The following is a 9,017-nucleotide window of genomic DNA, read 5'->3' on the forward strand; positions in this document are numbered from 1 at the left end:
AATATAAGCAACTGGCATTCTCATACACTGCTAAAAGAGGTATAAATTGGAACAACAAATCTGGAAAATGATACAGCATTATTGGTAAAGTTAAATATACCCATACCCATGACCAATTTTTCTACTTCTAGAAATATATATGCCACAGAAATGTGTGCACACCAAAAGTCATGTACAGAAATGCTCATATCAGTATTACTCGGAACACTTCCAAACTGAAAACATGTTCATCCTACATTAGAATCAACAGCAATGAGAATGACTGAACTACTTTTACATGGAAAAACACAGACTGGGCGCCTGAGTGGCTCAGTGGGTTAAGCATCTACCTTCAGCTCAGGTAATGATCCCAGAGTTCTGGGATCGAGTCCTACATCAGGCTCCTTGCTCCATAGGGAGTCTGCTTCTCCCTCTGCCCCTTTTCCCACTCGTTCTCTCAATCTCTCTCTCTCTCAAATAAATAAATAAAATCTTTAAAAATAAAAACAGATTAGTCTTAGACATAATATTAAGCAAAAGAACACATACTATATGATTTCACTTATATAAAGTTGAAAAACAGCCAAAACTACTCTATGGTTTTAGAAGTCAGCATGGTGGTTACCTCTGGGAGTCTGAAAGGGGGTGATGATTGGAAGGGAGTGAGAGGAGCTTGGGGGTTGCCAATAACATTCTATTCCTTGACCTAGGTAGTGGTTACAGAGATGTTTACTTTGTAATAAATTATAGAGCTATAAATTTATGACACATACTTTTCTGAATGTCACTTATAACTTATCAAAAAAATTAAAAACCTAATTGAACCAAGATGAATCATAAATAAATATTTATAAGTCACCATTTAGAGTACATGTCATTCAACACAATATTGGTAAGCAAATATAGGATGGTTTCGGAAAAGACTTAAAAGTAAACTCTGTTTACTACTCATCTGAATATGTGTTCACCAAATCAGAACTAAGTATATTCTTGTATTTGGATATGCAGTGAATTCACTAAATTATGCAACCTCTGAAATAAAATATTCCCTAATACTAGAAAGCTCAGGCAACTCAGTTTCTCTGTAGCTCAGTTTCTTCATCTATAAAACGGACTAAATAAGTGTACCAAATGTAGAATCTTGAATTCCTAGATTTGTTTTAGGGAAAGCTGTCCAGTTCCTTGATTGAAGAAAAAATTTTAATGAATATTTAATTGTTGTTTTAAAGATAAACACTGCAAAAGATAACATAACCGAAAAAAATACACTAAATTCCAGCTAATTCCATGGAAGAAGAGTAACTTTGAATTTACTTAGTAATGTGTAATAAAGCACAAAATTTTAAGATAAAACACTTTATGCAAAATATATGAAACCTAACCATTATCCTAACGATTTTTTCCTTCTTCTTATAAAAGAATAGATGTATTAACAGTTATCTTTCAGAAGCACAACCATTTATTTCCAATAGAATAAAATTTAAAACACTTTATACTGCAGCTTAGGTAAACTAAACTGAAATGACCACTGAACAAGAAAAATAATCTTTCTTTTTTTTTCACTTCAGATTTCAAACTGCGTCCCTTTGTAGCAATAACAATATTTAAAATTACCAGTTAAAAAAGTTTTAAAAGTACAGTAAAAAAAATCTTACTATTTGCTAATAATGACAAATTATAACAGAAACATCAGTATCTATAGTTATTTGATAAATAATAGCTCCTAATGCCCTGCACTTACAATTTTTACTCATAAACACCAGAAGCCTCATTAAAAATGATGAATATCAGGCTGCCTACAAGCTAATAACTTTAAAGAGTGCCACTTTCTTTTTCTTTTCTTTTTTTTTTAAAGATTTTATTTATTTGAGAGAGAGAGAGAAAGCACAAGCAGGGGAGGGGCAGAGGGAGAAGCAGGCTCCCTGCAGAGCGGGGAGCCCAATGCGGGGCTCGATCCCAGGACCCTAAGATCATGACCTGAGCTGAAGGCAGACGCTTAACCAACTGAGCTACCCAGGCGCCCAAGAGTGCCACTTTCTTAAGAACATCAAGATTATAAGACTTTTGAATTCTGTACCATCACCCAACTAATATCAAAACACATCTAATGCTACATTCAGATTTTTTCTCAAACCTTATCTAATATAATCTGTATTAAGAAAATTTTCACAAACTTTCAAAAACTGAACTGTATTGTTAAAAGATCGTTTCAGTTACTAATTCTCCTAACACAAATATGAAGCTTGCTCTTCTCAAAACACACATTATGAGTATGTTGTAATATGGTGTCATATATATAGTTAAACCTACTCCAACGGAGGCATCTATCATTCAGATAAAGATAGCCACCCCCCCCCCCCCGTCCCCCCACCTTCTACCTTCTGAAGCTCTTGCCTGGGAATGGTGTTCAAAACTTAATTTCTTGCCAAACCTTTTCTTCTCCTTATGTTCATCTCAGTAAATCTCACCATCATCTTCCTAGGTCCTCAAGTCAGGAACCTGGAGCTCACTTCGACATCTTTCCTTTAACATCCAATACATCATGAAGTTGTCAATGCCCCTGCCACTTCCATCTCCTCTCTGTCTCTCTATATCAAATCAGATGATACTGCTACCCTAGGGCCAGCCACCATCATCTTACCTCAACAACTGTAGCAGTAGTCTTTGCTTTCATCCTCGCCTTTCTCTAATCCATTCTTAACCAAAGTGTCATTCTTAAAATCTAAAGCATAGCACTCCTCTACTTCAAAATCTTCAATGATTGATTGCAACATCTTTAGTAAAACCCAGGTCTTCAAAATGCCCTGCAACGCCCTGTATGATCTGCTCTCTGCCTAGCTCTCATCTTGCATGGTTTTCCTTTATTATTATACTCCTGCCACCCTGAACTTCTTTCATTTCTTCCAACATATTAAGCTCTTTTTTGCCTTCATACATATTCTTCTCTCTTCCAAGAAACTCTTTCCCTATCTAGCTTATTCTTTGTCTTGACTTAAATATCACCACCTGAGAGAGACCTTTCTGACCACACAATCTACAATCCTCCCCATTTTTTTCCCAGCAGTCTGTTCTCTTCCTTTACTGAATTCATTACAAGTTGTAATTTTACATTTGTTATTTACTTGCCCATTACCTGTTTCCACTATTAGACTATAAATTCTACAAAGGTAGGAATCACTTAATAAATTTATGTTATATAATAAGCTGATTAATAAAGGAATCACTTAATAAATTAATCTGTTTAATGAATGGATGTGAGTGACCTGGAGTTCAGAGAATGAATTATAGCTCAAAGTGGCTTCCCCTTCTCTGAGTTTCCCCTTATCACTTGATCAGCTTTCCAACTGTTTCTAAAAGGGAGGAGCAAAAGGTGCTCCCACAAAATTAAAAGCAATACAGTGGAGGTAAGGTCAGGAAGTTGTACGTGATATGTCAAATAAGTGAGACAAATAATAATGCTATGGTCTCATGGGAAGGAGAAATCCCTAAGGGCTACAATGACAAGAGATGATCTTATTTGCAAGGTGGAATTTGACCTGAGTATTCACAGACTGGTAAAATTCGGGGGTAGAATGGATGGGAGCGAAGCCCAAACAAGTAAAAAGAAACATGGTGTCAGAAGATAGTTATAAAATTGGAATGTGGCAACGTATATTCACAAAGTAAGTGTAAAAAAGCTAAATCTTCTGTCATGTAAGAAATCTGTATGGTTAAGACAGGTTAATCATCTTAAGACCACAACAGCTACAAAACATTTAAAAGGTTATAACAAAATCATTCTGTCTCCTCAGTGTCCATAAATCTCTTCTGATTCCAATTTTGGCTTTCAAAGTTTTTCAAACACTTATGACAACATTAGTTTCATAATTCATTTTCACTCTAACCAAATGCTTTAAGTTTCCATATTCTTACCAATGTTCTGTATTCACTATACTGATATATGATGGAATTTCCCCAGTAGATCTATTATTTCAGTCATTTTTCCTTTATACTTTAACCTCTCTAGGATTTCATTTTTGTCCTCTATTTAGTTGACTTTTTCTCCCACTACATTTATATGAGTGATTAACACACATAACCCTTCAGAATATCTAAAATGTCACATGTACCAAAATTTTTAATTATTGAAACTTCAATAGATTTTACCTCTCAGTCTGTAATGCTTCTTCAGTTCCTACCTCCTAAATTTATACATTAAGCCCTTCCTTCAGTTCTATCTGGTTTCCATAGGTAAACTGCCAAGGTCTAGTTTAATGTCTTATAGAAGGCATTCAGTTACATTAGAAAAGGGATTTGGAGTTAAAAGTCTCTAAAGATACTTCCAAGTTCAAAATTCTAGGATTTTATTAAATTTGTCATGAGCTTTTTTTTTTTTTAAACACTGCTTTCTTTATTCATACCTGCCCACTTAAGCTTATTCTTTTAAAAATGTTCTTTTAAGGTAAGACCAACTATACCTCTATTTGTTCCAAAACGTCTGCCTTTTCTTATACTTAAACCCAGGCATAATTTTTATATTTCAAAGGACAGATCTAATGGGCTCCTCAGAATTGGAGAATTGTAAAATTCAAGAAAACTTGGGTTCACAGAGGTTAAGAAATCTGACTATAGCTATACAGCTAGTAAAGTGACAAAGTCCTGATTCTCTCCAATCAGAACTCCTTCCAAGTCAAGAAGGCTTTACTAGTTACACCAGCACAATTTTTTTTTCCCCTAATGCTATTTCTTATGTCCTTAGGACATCACCTTCCCCTAGTTAATCAATCACAAGGTTTTTATTTTTTAACTCTACAACACCCACTCTCCTGAAACTGTTCAGAATGACAAACAACTCTATCAAATCTGGGAGGCAACTACTTTTTCCCCCCAGAGCATTTCATGTTTATATTATATGACCTGTAGTTTATAGGAAACTCACCAAACTACTAATACGTTGTAGCACACTATAGCTACTTAATGTGAAGTGTCTAAGCAATGGAAGCAGAGACAAAGTCTTGGAAGATACAGAATACATGTTTAACTTGCTTAGAACAAGTATTTATCCAATATCTACCATACGGAAGGCTCTGTGCTATTAGCAAAAAGTCCCACTTAATTTCAAGTTCTGTAAATCTAACAGCAATGAAGAAACACTATGTTCATCCTTTTGCACTGAAACCCCCTCCCCCCAAAGCTAAAACGCGTGCGCGCGCGCACACACACACACACACCCTCCCTCCCTCCCTCCCTCCAAAATGTGGAATCCCCACCCTCGACCGGGTAAGTACCTTCTGTACATTTAAGTGTTTGCAGACCTAGCCGTTTTTTTTTTTTTTTTTAAAAAAAAGTACCTGTACAATCATGCACAGTTTAGGTAGAGTAACATTACACAAGGTAAGCCCTTTTTTCTGTTCAAGATCCTGGTCGGTTAGGTAGAACTGGAGTTTGAAATCAGAGAAAAGGAAAGGCGAAAAGTAGCATGCAAAACTGAGAAACTAAATTGTGATAGTGATTTTATTAACGAAATAAACTTTATTTAATACGGGGCAATCCTTAGGTAGTTATGAGTAGTTCATATAATGGAGAAAAGTCACAGTAATGTCAAATCCCAGACTCCCAGGAAAGTAACTGTGTTAACACTGTTAATATCACAATTTAAGAAATTTTTTGGTCTACTTTGTTCTGAAAGTTTTATTTTTCTTAAAAAAAAAAAAAAAAAAAAGGCAAAACAGAACCAAAAAAGGAACAAACAGAAACCACTCTGAGCTGGCGACTGCGACGACAGGCCAGTAAGACACCCAGGCTTTCCGGGTCGTGCTTGGCTTTGGGATGGATGTCCGCGAAGACAGCTCTGGAACCACCCATCACGTCCCACACCCAGAGCCCAAGAAAGCGGCAGCAGCCGCGGGGTCCGGGCCCCGCTGCAGACGTGGAGAGGCCCTCGGGGCTGCCCCTCGGGGCGAAGGATCACAGGGAAGGCAGTGCGGTCGTAACCCGGCAGGCAAGGCCCGGGAAAGCGCCAGGGGCGTCCCGGGCTCGGGGACACCCAGCGCTCGCGCGGGACGCCCTGTCATGAGTCACGGAGGCGAGGAAGCAGGCGGGCGGGGGAAGAGGCTGCAGGATGGAGGGAAGCCCGACGCTCGGGAGGCCCCGACCTCGCGCGGGGCGGGGAAGCGGAGCCCTGCCCACCCTGCCCTCACCTCCGCCCGACGCAACAGGCGCGGCGGCCAGGTCCCGACCCCAGGGTCTGCGGGCCGGAGGGGGGGTGCGGGCAGCAGCCCGCAGCCATGACAGGCGCGGGGCGGGCCGCGAGCGGGCTGGGCCGCACGTGCGGGCAGAGCCCCCTCCCCGGCCTCGCCGCGCGCCCCGCCGTCCCCGGGCGCGGGCCCCTCACCTCCGGCGGCGGCGGCGCGGCCCGGCCTGCCCCGACCCCCCCCGGCCGAGCGGCGGCGGCGGCGGCGGCGGCGGCACGTACTCACCGCCGCTCGCTGGCTCTCAGGCTTCGCCATGACTGAGGCGCCCCCGCCGCCCCCCGCCTCGACCGAGACTGACACGCGCGGCTGTCCGGGCGGGGGCGGCCTCAGGCGACCACCCGGCTGACAGAACCCGCCCCCGCCTCTCCCCACCAGTTGAGCAGCGGCTGCTGCCCCGCGGTGCCCCCGGGCTTCCTCCCCGCGCCTGGGGCGGCGGGTGGCAACGGCGGGCGGCGGCGGCGGCGGCACTTACCGGCGGCGCGGCCAGGCCCCCCTGTCAGCGCGGGGCCGGGAGCGAGAGGAGGGAGGAGTGAAGGGGCACCGCCTCCCCCGCGCCGCCACGCACCCGCCTGATTGGCCCAGTTCACTCCCCCAGCGCGACCCCACCAGCCCCTGCGAGCGGCACTCCGGCAGCACCGGCGCGCCATTTGCATATTTGTGCCCGCGCCGCTGATTGGCCGGGGCTCGGAGGGGCGGCTGTGACCGCGGCCGCTCCAGCCGCCGCTCCTGCCGCGTCGGGCGACCCGGGAGGGAGGATCCCTCTCCCTGCTCCGCTTCCCTCGCGGCCCGGCCCGACCCGGCGCGGAGGGCGGCGGGAGGCGGGGTCGTCGCCCGGCTCCAACATGGCCCCGCCGCACCGCCGACCCAATCGCCGGTGCGGTTACTCCCGGAGCCCAGGGCGGTCCCGGGGCGGGGAAGTGTTGGGGCCGGGCGCCCTCTGGCCGGAGCGCGGCGCAGTGCAGTGGCCCGGGCTCCCCTCGCCGCCCCGCCGCGGCCGCCACGTCAGGCCGCGCCCTCGCGACGGCCTCTCCCCTCCCCGCGGCCGCGCCGCCACGTCAGGCCCGGCAGGCACGCCCCGGCCGCGAGCTGACCAGTGGCGGGGTCGGCGCCGAGGTCACTCACGCTCTGGGCGTCTCTCCGCCAGCCCGGGGCCAACCGGGAACTGAGAGGGTGTCCTGAACCTCCCTTTTCAAACGGCGTGGATTCGGACCCGCGTCCTCCTTACGCTCTGACACCGCCGTGACACGCGCCGGTGCTGTAAAATCGGGAGCAAGGACAGTGGCGCCGCGATGATGCAGCGATTCAGCCCAGGTGCGAAGCACCTGCCATGGAGAAGGCGCCAGGCTAAAGAGAGACCCAGCCCCAAGTCCTGATGTAGAGAGCGAGCGAGTGCGCACCTCAAGTGGTGGAGAGCTGGGGCCGACACCTAGTCTTCCCGGCGTTCAGGCCCACGTTCTGATTTGCACAGCTATTAAGGGAAAGAAAGAACAAACCGGGGGGGGGGGGGGGGGCATTAGTCTAGGAGCAGGTGGCCTACTAGAAAACCACTGTCCAACGAAGGTGTGGGGACACCTGGCTTCCCTCTCGCTCTGTCACTAATTAACTGTGTGACCTACATTAAATCGTAACATGTCCCAGGGCCTCGGTTTTCCCTTCTGTAAAATGAAGAGGCTGGACAAATTTTCTAAAAGCCTTCCAGCTCTAAAATTCTATGGGTCTCTTTCAGGCTCTGGGCTGGCTTTAATGCCTAATTAAAGCTTTAAAATCCATATGAGAATGAGAGATAGACAAAATAATGGGATGTCAGGACTTCACTCTGTCTACCTTATGTTTGTTGGAAACTGTTTAACACCGTTTCAAATCCACTGTGGGTGATATTTAGCATTCATTCACCTTACAGTGGACAGAAAACTCTTGAGTTTCAGACTCCACAAAGAAGCATAGAGCAATGTCACTGGGCTTGTTTATGCCTGACCAGAAGGTAATGGCTGCGATATACAGAGTGCTAGTTTACCAGGTAATTTCATTCTTTATAATCCCCGTGCAGGCCCTCCAGCGTGGATCAACACAAGTCTATTTAGCTCAGATATTGAAGGGGCTGGGAGGGAACCCTGCTGAGAGAGAAGTTACAATTACAGCTTTGATTCCCCTCAAGGATACTTGATAACAACCACATACTAGGATAAGAATGCACAGAAACAGTTCACCCCTGAGCTCCCTACACCACCTCTTATTTGAATACTGCTTTCGTTTGCAAATTCAACCTGTTGAACCGAATTTAAGGCCAGTAACATCTCATTTAGAGATGTTAGAGAATAAGACATTCCATATCTTGTCTAAAACTTTAGCTACTTTTTACAGAAATTTTCTCCCCAAGAAAACTCATGTTTTCTTGAATCTTTGAACATTACTTACACTTGGTGATTAAAGAGCATCATTATCATTATCAGCGTTATTGTATTCTATTATGATCAATGAATGCCCTCAGAAGTATGTAGACCTATTTTTCCTTATGAAAAATGGCCTCTAGAAAGCTGTTATTATTTTAAACTTACATCCATCTTTTTCTATGTCTTGTTCCTCACTACTGGACTGACATTTCTCTATTTTTCTACCTAACAACCTTCTTTCCTTTTTTCCCTTTCTTTCTTTCTTTTCTTTCTTTTCTTTCCTTCTTTCCCTTTCTTTTTTCTTTCTTTCTCTTTCTTTTCTTTTCTTTCTTTCTTTTCTTTCCTTCTTTCCCTTCTTTCTTTCTTGTTTCCTTCCTTCCTTCCTTCCTTCCTTCCTTCCTTCCTTCCTTCCTTC

The 9,017-nt window shown here is 44.6% G+C and overlaps 1 protein-coding gene across 7 annotated transcripts in view; it reads right to left on the reverse strand.

Annotated features, from left to right (window-relative positions):
• Positions 1-9,017, reverse strand: part of CHD9 (chromodomain helicase DNA binding protein 9) — a 215,238-nt gene that overhangs the window by 158,117 nt on the left and 48,104 nt on the right. Inside the window, exon 1 of one of the 7 annotated variants that reach the window (XM_035025211.1) lies at positions 6,685-6,809. The exons of 5 other annotated variants lie outside the window; for them this stretch is intronic. The gene's annotated coding sequence lies outside the window, so the exon portion shown is untranslated. Of the gene's footprint in view, positions 1-6,437; positions 6,580-6,684; positions 6,810-9,017 lie in introns of those variants that run through there. One more of the 7 variants, XM_035025210.1, reaches the window with a different exon arrangement.

Source organism: Mirounga leonina, unplaced genomic scaffold, assembly GCF_011800145.1.
Source record: "Mirounga leonina isolate KUSES-001 unplaced genomic scaffold, KU_Mleo_1.0 Mir_180, whole genome shotgun sequence".
NCBI lineage: Eukaryota > Metazoa > Chordata > Mammalia > Carnivora > Phocidae > Mirounga > Mirounga leonina.